The sequence below is a fragment of the Heterodontus francisci genome, chromosome 29 (genome assembly GCF_036365525.1).
Source record: "Heterodontus francisci isolate sHetFra1 chromosome 29, sHetFra1.hap1, whole genome shotgun sequence".
In the NCBI taxonomy this organism is placed as follows: Eukaryota; Metazoa; Chordata; class Chondrichthyes; order Heterodontiformes; family Heterodontidae; genus Heterodontus; species Heterodontus francisci.
Genome location: NC_090399.1, coordinates 34,481,559 through 34,496,210, shown reverse-complemented (window position 1 = coordinate 34,496,210; position 14,652 = coordinate 34,481,559). Strand labels below are relative to the sequence as shown.

The window sequence follows — 14,652 nt, the reverse complement described above, 5'->3', positions numbered from 1 at the left end:
GTGGACAACCTCATGGAACGTACGGGACATGAAATTAATTCCCTGATCTAATTGGATCTCTCTTGACAGGTCATACAAGGTAAAGAACTGGATCAGAACCTCAATCATGTCTTTAGTTGTGATTTTGTTGAGGGGGGGGGGGGGGTGGCCTCAGGGTATCAGGTGACCAGGTCCATTATAATGAGGAGGTACTGATAACCCGACCTGGTTCTGGGTGAGGGTCCTACACAGTCTATCAGGATTCTGTTACAGGCTTCAGTAAACACCAGTATGGGTTTGATTGGGGCAGGTTTCATTGTGGACTGTGGCTTTCCCGCAGACTAACAAGTGTGACAGGTCTTGCAGAATTTGGTCAGATCAGACCGGAGCGGAGGCCAGTAAAAATGGCTGCTTATTTGGGCTAGGTCTTGTGCCCCCCTCGCCCACCCCCCCTTGTCCAGCCATTCGAAGGACACGGTCAATTTGTCAGATTTCCTTACAGTACTCTGGAGGCACTACAATCTGGTGAAGCACTGTCCACTCCTCTTCTACCAGTCTCCCAGGGAATCTCCACATTGGCATTACTATCCCATCTCTCAGGTACTAGCATTCTGGGAACTGGATAGATTCTGCCTCAGAGCAGGCAGTCTGCGCTATGTTCTTTACAGTAGGGTCTGCCTGCTGAGTCTTAGCTAAGGAGGCCTGGCTGAGCACCTCCTCTCCTCCATTCAGGTTCCCAAAGAAGCTCTCAGACAGCCAGATCTCTGGCTCATCTAACCGAGTTCCTGGCTTCTCATTATTTAAACTTGCCTGCCTGGTTTGGGATTGGCTCAGTACACAGTCTGGGAAGATCCCCGGGACTTCCTCCTGTAACTGCTCTGTTTCTCTCTTCTCACTTGGCTGGTCTAGGATTATGGGGGATGTTACCACCTTACTGCCAGCCAAATTATTACACAGCAGGAAATCCATCCCAGCCACCGACAGCTCAGGGACAATCCCTACAGTAACTGGTCCAGAGACTAGGTCACATTGTAAGTGAACCCAATAGAGGGTAATAAACATGTATCCACCTCCAATCCCATTGATTAGGGCCTTGGCATTCATGGAGCTTTCTGGGAGAAGTGTCAAGTCTTTTTCCAACAGCAGGGAATGAGTGACCCTGCTATCCCTGAACAGTAAGATGGACTTGCTCATTTCCATAGGGGGATATGGGGATACTGTTCCCTGGTGGACAAAACTTCAGTAACTTTCAGGGATTTTGTCCAGTTCTACCATGCACAGGATGGTACTGATAGAGGGGTCAATGTTGGGAGCTCGGGCCACAGTCTGCTCTGCTACACCACCCACAGGGGTATCCTTCTCAGGACTGCTTTTGTAGATCCCTATTAAGCTGACGGGCTTCCCTTTGAGTTTCCAGCAGTCTAACCTTGTGTATTCTGTTTTACTGCAATGGGAACACACAGGTCTTCAGGTGTCAGTCCTGCTCCCTGTACCTTCTCTTCTAGCTTGTGGGGGAAGACCTCACACCCTCATTCCTAGTTTCTTTCTCCTGGCAATCCCATCTCCTATCGGATTCCCCTTTTCTGTCTTTTCTGAATTTCTGGGGGTTATTAGGTAAAGGTTTGCCTGTGCTCTTGGATCTATGCGTGAGCTCGTAATCAGCAGTGAGGGTTGCAGTATTCCTGGCTGTTCAAACCCTCTGCTCTTCCACATGAGTCTTCAGGCTGTTTTTGGAATCCCCTAACAGGATTTTTTTTTATTCATTCATGGATGTGGGCATCACTGGCTAGGCCATTGCCCATCCCTAATTACCCTTGAACTGAGTGGCTTGCAACACCACCTCAGAGGGCATTTAAGAGTCAACCAAATTGCTGTGGATCTGCAGTGATGTGTAGGCCAGACCAGGTTACCTCTCTTAATACCTTGTGGTTAATTTTGAACTCTCGCACCCACTGCTAACTTTTGGTGATATGCTTCCGGTGTTAATTCATAAACTCTCAGGATAGCATTTTTCATTTGCAGCTGATTAAAGCTTCTATTGTCCACCCAGAATGATTTGAAGGTTGAAGTCATTGCTACACAATGGGGATGGACGGTGGCCATTCACACCTACTTATGATTTGACTGTTTTCTTACAGCTCTCTTTGTTACGTTTCGAGCTCGGAGACGGTGGGAGACAGTGGGCTGCATTTTACCAGCTCACCGCCGATCTTGAGTGCAGCGGCTCATTAACATATGCGTGATGTGCCGCCCCCCCCCTCCCAAAAGATGTGGAGGGGGTGGGATTTCCGGTGCTGTAGTTGGTGTTGGGTTATGTGATAAACAGGTGCTGGGGCCTGTTTAAAAGGCAGCCAGTCCTGCATTAGTTTTAAAACCTGAAAAAAGAACCTCGCAGCCAGAAGTTCAAGCAGTTACATTGAGGAATAACCTGTACATTTAAATACCAGACAAAAATACAAAGATGTCAAAGGGGCGCTCCAGGGTGGTCCCATGGTTCAGCGAAGCCTCCCTGCACACTCTCCTCCAGGCTGTGCGGGCAAGGCGGGAGGTCCCTTTCCCCAGCAATGCTAAGAAGAGGCCCTCCCGCCCAACCAAGGCAGCCTGGCTGGAGGTGGCAGAGGAAGTCAGTAGCCATGGGGTCATCCGGCGTGACTGGGAAAGGTGTCGAAAGAGGATGAACGATCATCTCCACTCCACAAAAGTAAGTGGCACTTTGTATCAAGACTCCACTGAACCTGGGTGCCTTACACAAAGTGACACATGTGTACCACTGCCATGCCGAAGACAGTGAGCTTGGGCAGGGAGGAATGACGTGATATAAATGGATGAATGTATTGCCATTCCTGCCCCCACCTGCCAAGAAAGGGGCACATTGATTTTGTCAGGAACATTGATTTTAAACTTGTTACTGGAGTTTAAAGAGGACTTGTTGAACAGATCAGTCGTGGCTGGAAAATACATTTGCATATTAACAGACAGTGATTGCAAGGACAAAGCAGCCATTTTCTGACATTCAACCCACAATGGACTTTTGATCACCAGACATTGAATGTGGGGGAGCTCGCATTCCAGGTTGACTGCTAAGATAACCGAATACACAAACGAACATGCTCAAACCAGCTAGTCATATGACTAATCATCTGGGCACCCTGAGTTTTTTAAATTTTTATGAACGGTTTGGACAGAAAGCTGTTTGCTCCTGGATTGAGAGATCTCTCTCCTGTCTGCTTCCATCGCTTTCTCACAAGCCTCTGAATCCACTGAAGACACATGAACCCCAAAAGAGAAAAGTCTCCTATGGAGAACAAGGTTTAAGAAGAATACTGGACCCCAACGAAAAGCCAGATCTACCGACAATCAAGGACTTTACAATGAACTTGAAGAACCGTAACAACTCTTCAGATATCGAGTCAAACTTTTCCAGTTTAATTTTCTTCTGCTCTTTTCTGTCTCTATTTGCATGTGTGTATTGCGTATGCATGCTAGTGTGGTGCGCGGCGTGTATCCATAGGTGTTAACCGAATTAGAGTTTAAGTTTAATAAATTTCAACTTTTCTTTTTTATACCAAAGAAAGCCTGTTTGCGCCGGTTTCTTTGCCTTATAATTGGAAAGCAGTGAACAAGGATTCACCAAGGGGGAGCTAAAAACATGGTGTGTTTTAAATTAAACCCTGTTACATTAAGACCAGGTGAAGGCTGAAAGGGAACCCTAGACCTCTTTCTCACCTGATCGTAACAGAAAGTTGAGTGCCATTGTCCGGAATTGACCCACAGGCAAGCAAGTGAAATTGGAAGTGGGAAATCAAATTGTTCCCAATCAAAAAAGAGCATGATTTTAGTACTGGTTTTCTTGTGGTTGTGTGTGCTTGAATACTAACATGTCTGTGATTGAAGCTAGTAACTCTCCAAGCCAGGGTGAAGTAACTTGGGATAAGTTCAAAGCACTGTCTATGGTTGAGTTAAGGAAAATGGCTGAGCAGTGTGGGATCACTGCACGTGGCAAGGCGAGGAAGTCTGAAATCCTAAGGCTAGTGGTAAACCATTTTTCCCTTGAATCTGAAGAATCAGAAACAGTGTTCGAAGCAGACCCAGACAGGGTACTGCCAGGAAAGATAAAACTGGAACAAAATAAATTTGAATTAGAAGACAGGGAAAGAGAAAGAGAAAGAGAGAGACAGGAGAGGGAGAAAGAGAGACCTTTCCAGAAGGAACATGAAGAAAAAGAGAGGAAAGAAAGAAAGACAGGAGAAGGAACGAGAGAGGAGGGAGAGAGAGAGACAAAGAATATTCCAGAAAGAATGTGAAGAAAGAGAGCTGAAGTGGCTTGAGTTAGTGGCGGCACAATGGCGCAGTGGTTAGCACCACAGACTCACAGCTCCAGCGACCTGGGTTCAATTCTGGGTACTGCCTGTGTGGAGTTTGCAAGTTCTCCCTGTGTCTGCGTGGGTTTCCTCCGGGTGCTCCAGTTTCCTCCCACATGCCAAAGACTTGCAGGTTGATAGGTAAATTGGCCATTATAAATTGTCACTAGTATAGGTAGGTGGTAGGGAAATATAGGGACAGGTGGGGATGTGGTAGGAATATGGAATTAGTGTAGGATTAGTATAAATGGGTGGCTGATGGTTGGCACATACTTGGATGGCCAAAGGGCCTGTTTCAGTGCTGTATCTCTAAACTAAACTTAACTTGGGGGTGTCAGAGTAACCCCAGTGAAAGCATGGCCAATATGGAGGAGCGTAATTCAGGGCAGGAGACAGAATTGTTAAAACTAACTCAATTAATTCCAAAATTCAATGAGGAAGATGTAGAAGATTTTTGGGTCCTTTGAGAAACTGGCAAGGCAGTTAAAATGGCCAGCTGAGACCTGGCCTCTTTTACTGCACAGCAAGCTAACTGAAAATGCCCATGAGGTTTATTCCCTGTTGCTAGATGAGAGTTGATCAAATTATGAACTGACAAAAAAAGTACCCAAAGCCTATCGCCAAAAGCAAACTGAACAAACTTATCTGGAGTTTCAAGGAAGTAAGCAGCTGGCTACTGACCGGTGGCTGATCGTTCTTAAAATACAGCTCAGCTACGAGAATCTCAGAGAATTAATTCTGTTAGAGGAATTTAAACACTCTCGCACTCTCGATAAAGACCTATGTAGAGGAGCGGCGGGTTCAGCGAGCCTGGCAAGTGGCCATTCTGGCTGTTGCATTTGCTTTAATTTATAAGTTCTTTTCACCCCCACAAATCCGAAAGGACAAAGGGTGGGAAGCTGATATCTGTCCAAGCAGTCTTGGGAGAGAAAGGAAAGCAGGAGACACAGGGGCCACTCCTCTAGCCAAAAAGGAAGTGCCGTAAGCAAGAGTGAGACCCGGAGACCTGTGTGCTTCCATTGTAATAAAGCAGGGCATTTAAAAGCTGACTGCTGGAAACTAAAGGGAAAACCTGTAGGATTAATCAGGGCACACCCACTCAGTGAAGAAGGAACCCTAATGGAAAGCACAGCAGAACAAGCTGTGACTTTAACTACAGTAAGAGTGAGTCACAGGAATATTAGGGCTGCAAGTGCAGGAAAATTTAATAGGATTCCTGAAGGTCATCATGGTTTTGTGTCTGAAGGGAAAGTAACCCCATATCCCTCGAGTAGGGCAAGCAAGCCCATAGCGATGCTCAGGGACACAGGGGTCACGAGATCCCTTTTACTGGGAAAAGGCCTGACCTTTCTCCCAGAGAGTGCAGTGGACACTAAAATGGTGGTGAATGGTATTGGAGGACAGTATATGCCTGTACCGGTGCACTGTGTGCACCTAGCGACCTAGGTTTGGGACCAGTGACCATAGGGATTGCCCTGAGTTTGCCTGTGGATGGGGTTGACTTGCTCCTAGGTAATGATCTGGCGGGTGTGAAGGTGGTAGCCCACCAGTAGTGAAAAAAAGAACACAGCATGTCAGAGAGACAGGGCAGTGGCAGGAGACGGACCCCTGCAGTTTCCCTGAATGTGTCGTGGATCTGGCCATGAACAAACCAGCTCCCCCAGAGGAGACTGAATTAGCACTGCAGACAGATGACCATGAGGTCTGTCTGTCTGAGACTTTCTTTGGAAAGTTAGGAGTCCCAGGGAATGAATTAAATGAATTTTCCCCAGCTGAGGCTCAGCGAGCTGACCCGTATAGCCAGAGTTAGCACAGGCTGCCCAGTCTGAAAGTGAAACAGAGGGAGTCCCTGATTGCTACTATTCAAAGAATAAGGTACTGATGAGGAAATGGAGTTCTCCTCACAGATCTGAGCGCAAGCAGTGGGCAGTACTTCACCAGTAAATGGTCGCAGAGAGAAATATTAAGAAGGGCCCATGAGACTACAGAGGCTGCACATGCCGGTATATTAAAGACCAAAGCCTGCATAAGGCAACAGATTGACTGGCCAAAACTCCACAAAGATGTGGTGAAGTACTGCAGAAGTTGCCACATGTGCCAAGTTGAGGGAAAACGCCAACCTACAGTGAAATCTGCACCCCTAAGTTCTGATGAAGAGTCACTGACCTGAAACGTTAAATCTGCTTCTCTCTCCACAGATGCTGCCAGACCTGCTGAGTATTTCCAGCATTTCTTGTTTTTATTACCCCTAAATCCTGTACTGGTGTTACGAGGACCCTCCAGCTGGCGAACTGTAAGGGACCCCCGCAGAGAACAAAAATGAACAGGCAGGAACAAGGCTGACAAGAGGTTAGACAGAGAAGGGGAAAAAGTGACCAAGAGGAAATCCGGGAGGAATCCCAGATGAAACCCCTACTGTCCGGTCAGCCAAATCCGGAAAATGTGGAAAGTTAGACCTCACATCCTCCTACGTAAATGTAGACACTAGAAGCACCCCACCAGAGTTGCTAACAGCATTTACAGGATGCTGCAGAAACAAAGAAAGACCTCTGGGGGGGCAGAGAAACCATGAGGATGATGCCTCGCCTAGTCCAAGTGCCACAAATACCTGCAGGCAGGAGTGTCCTCTGGGACACAAGGGAGATTAGCAAAGAATCCTCCCCCACAATCAGAAAAAAAGCCAACGATCCATCTCCTGGAGTCAAAAGCCTTTGCATGACTCAGAAAAGCACTGAAAGAGAGTTCAGGATAGACCCACCCACTACTGACTCTTTCAAAATAAAATTACCTCAGCAGGAACAAAGACTACGCAGCCATGGAAATGGGCAAACGGAAGAGAAACTTCCCAAAAAATAAAAGAACCACATGTTTATTGGGATGCCAAAAAGGGGGCAATAGCACTGGCACCAAGAGAAGACAGGTTTAATAAGTTTTAGGATTTATGAATGAATGGGAATGAATGAGAGAAATGTATGGGTTTTTCTGTATCTTACATTTCTCAACCCTTTTAATGAAATGTGCTTTTCTCAAATCGCATTTCATTCCACTGGATGTGGAGGTGTCATGCTCGACCCCCACCTGCCAAGAACAGGGCGCATTGATTTTGTTATGAACATTGATTTTAAACTGTTACTGTTAAGCAGTACTTGTTGAACAGATCAGCCATGGCTGGAAAAGACATTTGCATATTAACAAATGGTGTTTGAAAGGACAAAGCAGCCATTCCCTGACATTCAACCCACAATGGACTTTTGATCACCAGACGTTGAAGGTGGAGGAGCTCGCATTCCAAGTTGACTGCTAAGAAGGCAGAATATACAAATGGACATGGTCAAACCAGCTAGTCACATGACTAACCTGCTGGGCAACCTGAGTTTTTTGAATTTGTAAAATGGTTTGGGAAGAAAGCTGATTGTTCTCGGACTGAGAGATCTCTATCCTGTCTGCTCCCATCTCTTTCTCACAAGCCTCTGACTCCACTGAAGACACATGAACCCCAAGAGAGAAACGTCTCCAACAGCGAACAAGGTTCAAGAAGAATACTGGGCCACAACGAAAAGCCAGATCTACCTACAATCAAGGACTCTAAAGTGAACTCGAAGAACCGTAACAACAACTCTTCAGATATTGGCTCAAACCTTTCCACTATTTTACTTCTGGTCTCTTCTGTCTCTATTTGCATGTCTGATCACGTATGCATGCTAGTGTGGAGTGCGGTGTGTATCCATACATGTTAACCGAATTATAGTTTAAGTTTATGTTTAATAAATTTCAACTTTTCTTCTTTAAACCTAAGAAAGCCTGTTTGTGTTGGTTTCTTTGCCTTATATTTGGAAAGCAGTGAACAGGGATTCACCAATGGGGAGCTAAAAACATGGTGTGTTTAAAATTAAACCCTGTTACAGTTAGACCAGGTGAAAGCTGAAAGGGAACCCTAGACCTTTTTCTCACCTAGTCGTAACAGAATGAAAGAACTCACCCCTGTCTGCTGCTCAGAGCATGGCATCTACATGGGTGGCTCACTCAGTAGTGCACACCGAGCATCACCCATGTGACATGTGTCATCTTGTTGAGCTATCATTCTTAATATCTACCTCCTTGCTCCACCAGACAAAGAGATCCCACAATGCTCAGGAGGTGAGTCGGACTGGTGGAGGAGTGCTGGATCTGCGGACGCTGACACAGGCTGAGGAGGAAGCCCTGGAACTGGCAGCAATACATGTGGACTGGGCAGTCGGTGATATTGAGCTTGGGGTCCTGTGTGAACATACAGCCATTTGATAGACACAATGATCACTGTGAAAATTGTACTGTTCGAGACAATGTAGGCATAATAGTTACATAAGCATCATAAAGACTGACAGTGTACTATTCTCATTGTATCATGCAGGTCAATACTTGGTGGCCCAGGACACCTCCTGGCACAGGGCATCCTGGAGCTGCAGCAGCAGTCGTGGCAACTTCTGGTGGAGATGTCACAGGTCGTGCGCAGTCTTGAGCGGACGATGTGGGAGTCCATCCAGGTCATGACAGCTGCCATGTCCCAGGCATTTGAGCACATGGCATCATCCATGGAGAGGACGGTGGCCCTCCTGGAGAACCAGATTCCATTGATTCACACTGACCTGCAATTCCTCGCCGAGGACATCAGATCCTCAAATCAGTGGCAAGATGAGAGGTGGACCAGGGTCATGGAGACTGTCCCTGTCCCTGGTCCTTCCCAGAAGGGCAGAGGGTTGAAACAAGCCCTGAGATGGGGGAGGCAAACCTGCACACCATACCTGGGGTCGCCCCTCAAGGTGATTCCAATGTGGACACCGGCCCCTTCGCCCCTCCACCGGTGAGTCCAGCTCCAGCAGCCACAATGTCTGAGGGGTGTTCTGCACGGACACAGGATTCCCCCAGCCAGCTGGGGCCCTCCAGGCATCGTGCACAGAGAGGACGACCACCAAAGTCATCCACAGCCAAAGGGCAATCAGATCAGTTGCCTTCCTCCAGTCAGGCTGCTAGTGCAGAGATGGCAACGCGAAGAAGCACCCTCAAATGTTTAAAAAAAACATAATGGAGCAAATGGGTGACACTACACTGTCAAAAGTTCAGTCACTAAATGTTCTACACTAATATGTGTGTCATTTTTACTGTGTGAATGAAGTGTGCCAGCATGTACCGATCATGTCTCCGCCCTTTACATCACTGACCTTTCAGAACTGCCAATGTATAGAATAACATCATTTCCATGTCAGTATTAGTTTAGTTTAGAGATACAGCACTGAAACAGGCCCTTCAGCCCACTGAGTCTGTGCCGACCATCAACCACCCATTTATACTAATCCTACCCTAATTCCATATTCCTACCACATCCTCACCTGTCCCTATATTTCCCTACCACCTACCTATACTAGGGGCAATTTATAATGGCCAATTAACCTATCAACCTGCAAGTCTTTGGCATGTGGGAGGAAACCGGAGCAACCGGAGAAAACCCACGCAGACACAGGGAGAACTTGCAAACTCCACACAGGCAGTACCCGGAATTGAACACGGGTCGCTGGAGCTGTGAGGCTGCGGTGCTAACCACTGTGCCACTGTACCACATTACTCATGTGTGTCTCCACAGATGCAGTAACATTGACAATAGCTCAGTCTGCTGCTGGCAGCAATAGTGGAGACCAAGATGTTGCAGATGCAGACTGCTGCACAACAGGTGAAGGAGGGTGCTGTGTGACTTGCAAAGCACATGGTGGTCTTTATGGTGTGGAAAAACTTTGATCAATAAGGCATTGCCGTACATCCCTTGCTCGCTGTTCGCCCTGCATGCAGCACCTGGATGCTCTCTGTCCTCTCAGGCATCTTTCCTGCTGTAAGTCCTCAGTGTCCTCATTGTCCGAGGATGAGTCCTGCTAACATCTCTCCTCATCCTGCAAGGCCTCCCCGCTACTGAATGTGTAGCTGTGCAGAGTACAGAAAACAGCAACAATATGAGCTTCCCTTTCCGGTTCGTACTGCACGGCACCACCCGATCTATCCAGGCAGCGGAAGTGCACTTTCAGCATGCTGAAAGCCTGCTCAATGGTGGCTCTTGTAGCTCCGTGACGGGAGTTGTATCTTTTCTCTGCAGCTGTGGTGGGGTTTCTCACTGGTGTCAGGAGCCATGTCTATAAGAGTAGCTCTTGTCTCCAAGAAGCCACCCCTCCATCTGAGCCAGTTCAGTGAACAGCAATGGCAGCTGGGTTAACAGGGCCCTCGACTGTGTCCATCCTATTTCCCATGTTACTATCTTCACCCCTTCCCTCCCTGCCAGAACCATGATAAGGTTCCCCTTGTTGTCACCTTCTATCCCACCAGCCTCCACATTCAACACATCATCCTCCAACATTTCTGCAACATCGAGCTCAGTCCAACACCAAACATATATTCTGCTCCCTCTCTTCCCCCCACTCATTGTGACACCCTGATCCACTCTTCAACCACCCCCAACATCAGCTCCTCTTCCCCAGGCACCTTCCCGTGCAAGCTCAGGAGATGTAACACCTGGCCTTTTACCTCCTCCCTTCTCACTGTCCAAGACCCCAAACACTCCTGTCAGGTGAAACAGTGATTTACTTGGTCTTCTTTCAATTTATTAACAGTATTCACTGCTCACGATGGATCTCCCGGACATTGGGAGAGGAGCAAACACAGATTGAGTGATTGAACACCTCCATTCAGTCTGCAAGTGTGACCCTGAGCTTCTGGTCACTTGTCATTTTAATTCTACATCCCATTCTGACCTCTCTATCTCTGACCTCCTATACTCTTCCACTGAAGTTTAATGAGAAACAGCACAGAATTGTTCAATTCAGCATTTAGTGCCTCTCAGACTCAACACTGAGATTTAAAACTTCAATTATAACCATTGCTCCCACTTTCTGGTATGGCCTGTGCTGGCAATGGAGGATGGCTACACCAGAGTCACTGGGAGTGGAGGGGGTGTGGGCTGGTGCTTGATGTGGGGATCCCCTATTGGCACACAGCTGGCAGGCTGGTCCACACCCCTGGGATCGATCTACCCATCATTCTCATATGTTTATCAGATTTACAGCAGTTTCAGTATTTTTTTTTACTCCAATGTTTATTCCTGGATATTAACAGGGGTGAGTGGCATAGGTGGGGAGCAGAGTTTCAGAGTTTTAACTCCACAGACTGCCTCTTTTATCCTTGACAGGTTCCCCGCCCTGAAGTCAGCCTGATTGACAGGCTTGGTTTCCAGTCAGGCAGGGCGGACTCTGGAGCAGGCCTCAGGACCAGGGCGGTCTAAATGCTGTCCCCGGTGTTTTGGGGGAGATGCCTGATATCGGGGGTGTCCAATCACCATCTCCAGAGGGGGAAAGAGTGGTGACATCTCCGATCACTGGTCTGTCGATCACCAACCCCGGGGATGGCTCTACTATCCTGTAGTGTGGTCCGAGTCTGGGGAGGAGGAGCAGGAGGGGAGGAGGAGGGGGAGTGTCTGATCCTGAACCTTGGGGAGGGGTTTGCTATCCTGGAGATTGGTCCCCGTCAGGTTTGGGGGAACGGGTTGGGGGAGTGTCTGATCCTGGGGACGGTGAGATCTGATCCGTGGGGTTGTGATCTGATCCCTGGGGGTACTGGGGTCCGATCCATGGTGAGGTGCTATCAGTGGGGGTTCAGTCCGATCCTTTGGAGTGGTGAGAGACAATTATGGGGAAGATGGGGTGCAGTCCCAGGGTGGGAAGAAGGATCCTGAGGGAGCGGCCCAATCCCAGAGGGGGAATCTGTTCCAAAGCCAATCCCAGGTGTCTTTATATGCAAAGTGGGGTATAACGGGGAATCCTGGCTGGACAGAGTGAAACCTGTAAAACAGATTAAATCAGAGACTTGCAGACTCATTCAAATATTTAAATTACCAACCCGCCTCCTGGGAGCGACTGTCTGTCCGTCCCCTTTCCCAACTTCATTGAACCTGGAAGAGAGCAGGTCAGAGGTCAGTTGGGGTCAGGGTTAAGATTTTTTAATTTTATCCTCTGACCCGCCCCCAACCCCCTGTTTTCGTTGCTAAAATTCTGCCCTTACTGTCTGGGTCAGACACGGAGAATGTTTGATCAGTAATTTTCAGTCTCTTTTCCCTTCTCTCTCTCACAGTTAATTTACTGGCGATTGTGATCCTGTCCCGGGCAAAGTGCGGCCTCTCCACCTGCACCACTCGCTACCTGGTGGCCATGGCAACGGCGGATCTACTGGTTATTATCACTGAGGTCATACTGCTGAACATCAATTCCCATTATTTCCCAGTGTCCTTCCTGAAGATCACCCCTGTGTGTAGTGTTATCGCTGTCCTGATCCATGCAGCCATAGACTGTTCTGTCTGGTTCACCGTCACTTTCACCTTTGATCGATTTGTGGCCATTTGTTGCCAGAAGCTGAAAACAAAATATTGCACTGAGAAAACTGCGGCTGTGATTCTCACAACAACCTGCATTCTGCTCTGTTCAAAAAACATTCCTCACTACTTTAAGTATGAACCTGGAGAGATAATCGACAATGTGCCGGTTTTCTGTTCCAGAAGGAAAAGCTATTATACTGATCCCGGATGGGGGGCATTTCGCAAGTTTGGTCAGATTTTAACCCCATTGCTCCCATTCACTTTAATCCTGTTGCTCAACGCTCTGACAGTCAGACACATTTTAGTGGCCAGTCGAGTCCGTAAGGGACTGAGGGGTCAGAGCAAAAGAAAGGATCACAGTGACCCAGAGATGGAGAGCAGAAGGAAGTCTGTGATTTTACTCTTCACCATATCTGGCAACTTCATACTTCTGTGGTTGGTGTATGTTTTATATTATTTTGGAATCTCATATCACTTTGATTCTGATTCTAATTATACATTTAAAGAAGTCGGATGGATGCTGTCGAATTTAAGTTGTTGCACAAACACATTTATTTATGTGGTGACTCAGTCCAAGTTCAGAGAGCAGGTCAAGAACGCGGTGAAATATCCGGTTACATCAATTATTCAATTAATGAATAAACAAAACAACTGAGAGCAGCCCAGAGGCAGGTCCCAGTGTTACCAGTCAATGAACGGAATATTTATCCCCAGAATTCCATCAACTGAATGACAGCAGGAATCACTGGGGATATGAAAATACCCCCAGTGGAGGGAGTGGGGGCTGGAAGAGACTATCACCACCCCCTGCAGGACAGGAAGGGAAACAGCAGACACAGTCTCTCCTCCACCTCCATTGGTTCAATTCTCAGTTCCTCACATCTGCTCAGAAAACAAAAATGTTCTTCCAAAAGCCAAAATGCTGAAGATGCAGAAAATCTTCTCATGTAAATTAATTTTTTTCTGGAGACACTTTATTGAGTCCGTCTCCCTTCCATTCCCCCCGCCTGGTCACTGCCTTCTCTCTTTCTCCCTCTCTCGCCGAGTCAGCCGACGTTGTGTGTGGGGCAATTTCCATCAGGACAAGCCCAGCCGAGGGATTAGACTGGGAATTCAGGACCCGGGGTGAGCGAATGGTATCAGGCTGGGCACAGGAGCCGGCAGCTCCAGGGCGTCAGCTTCACGGTGCTTGGATGGATGGAGCCGAGTCCCTTCCTGGCTCCGATGTTAGCTGATATTGTTAACGGTTCCCTCTCGTCAGGTTCTGTCCATCTTTCTTTCAAATTTTCAGTTATCATTCTTCTCTTAAAATAAACCCCTTGACCCGCTCTGTCCTTATAAACTAACACTCCATCTCCAAACTCCCTTTCCTCTCCAAAGTCCTTGACCGTGTTGTCACCTCCCAAATCCATGGCCATCTTTCCTGGAACACCATGTTTGAATCCTGCAATCAGGTTTCTGCCCCTGTCACCGTACTGAAACAACTCTTATCAAAGTCACAAATGACATCCTATGTGACTGTGACAAAGGTAAACTTTCCCTCCTCGTCCTTCTCAACCTGTCTGCAGCCTTTGACACGGTTGACCACACCATCCTCCTCCAACACCTCTGCACTGTCGTCCAGCTGGGTGGGACTGCTCTCACCTGGTTCCTTGCTTATCTATCTAAGCGTCGTCAGAGAATCACTTGTAATGGTTTATCTTCCTGCTCTCACACCGTTACCTTTGGTGTTCCCCAATGATCTATCCTTGGCCCCTCCTATTTCTCATCTACACGCTGCCCCTCAGTCACATCATCTGAAAACACTCTGTTAATTTTCACATGTACACTGACAACATCCAGCTCTACCTCACCACCACCTCTCTCAACTCCTCCACTGTTGATAAATTATTAAACTGCTTATCTGACATCCAGCACTGGGAGGGCAGA

At 47.5% G+C, this 14,652-nt stretch overlaps 1 pseudogene; it reads right to left on the bottom strand.

Annotated features, from left to right (window-relative positions):
• LOC137346005 (netrin-G1-like) overlaps window positions 1-14,652 on the bottom strand; it is a 52,446-nt pseudogene that overhangs the window by 17,705 nt on the left and 20,089 nt on the right.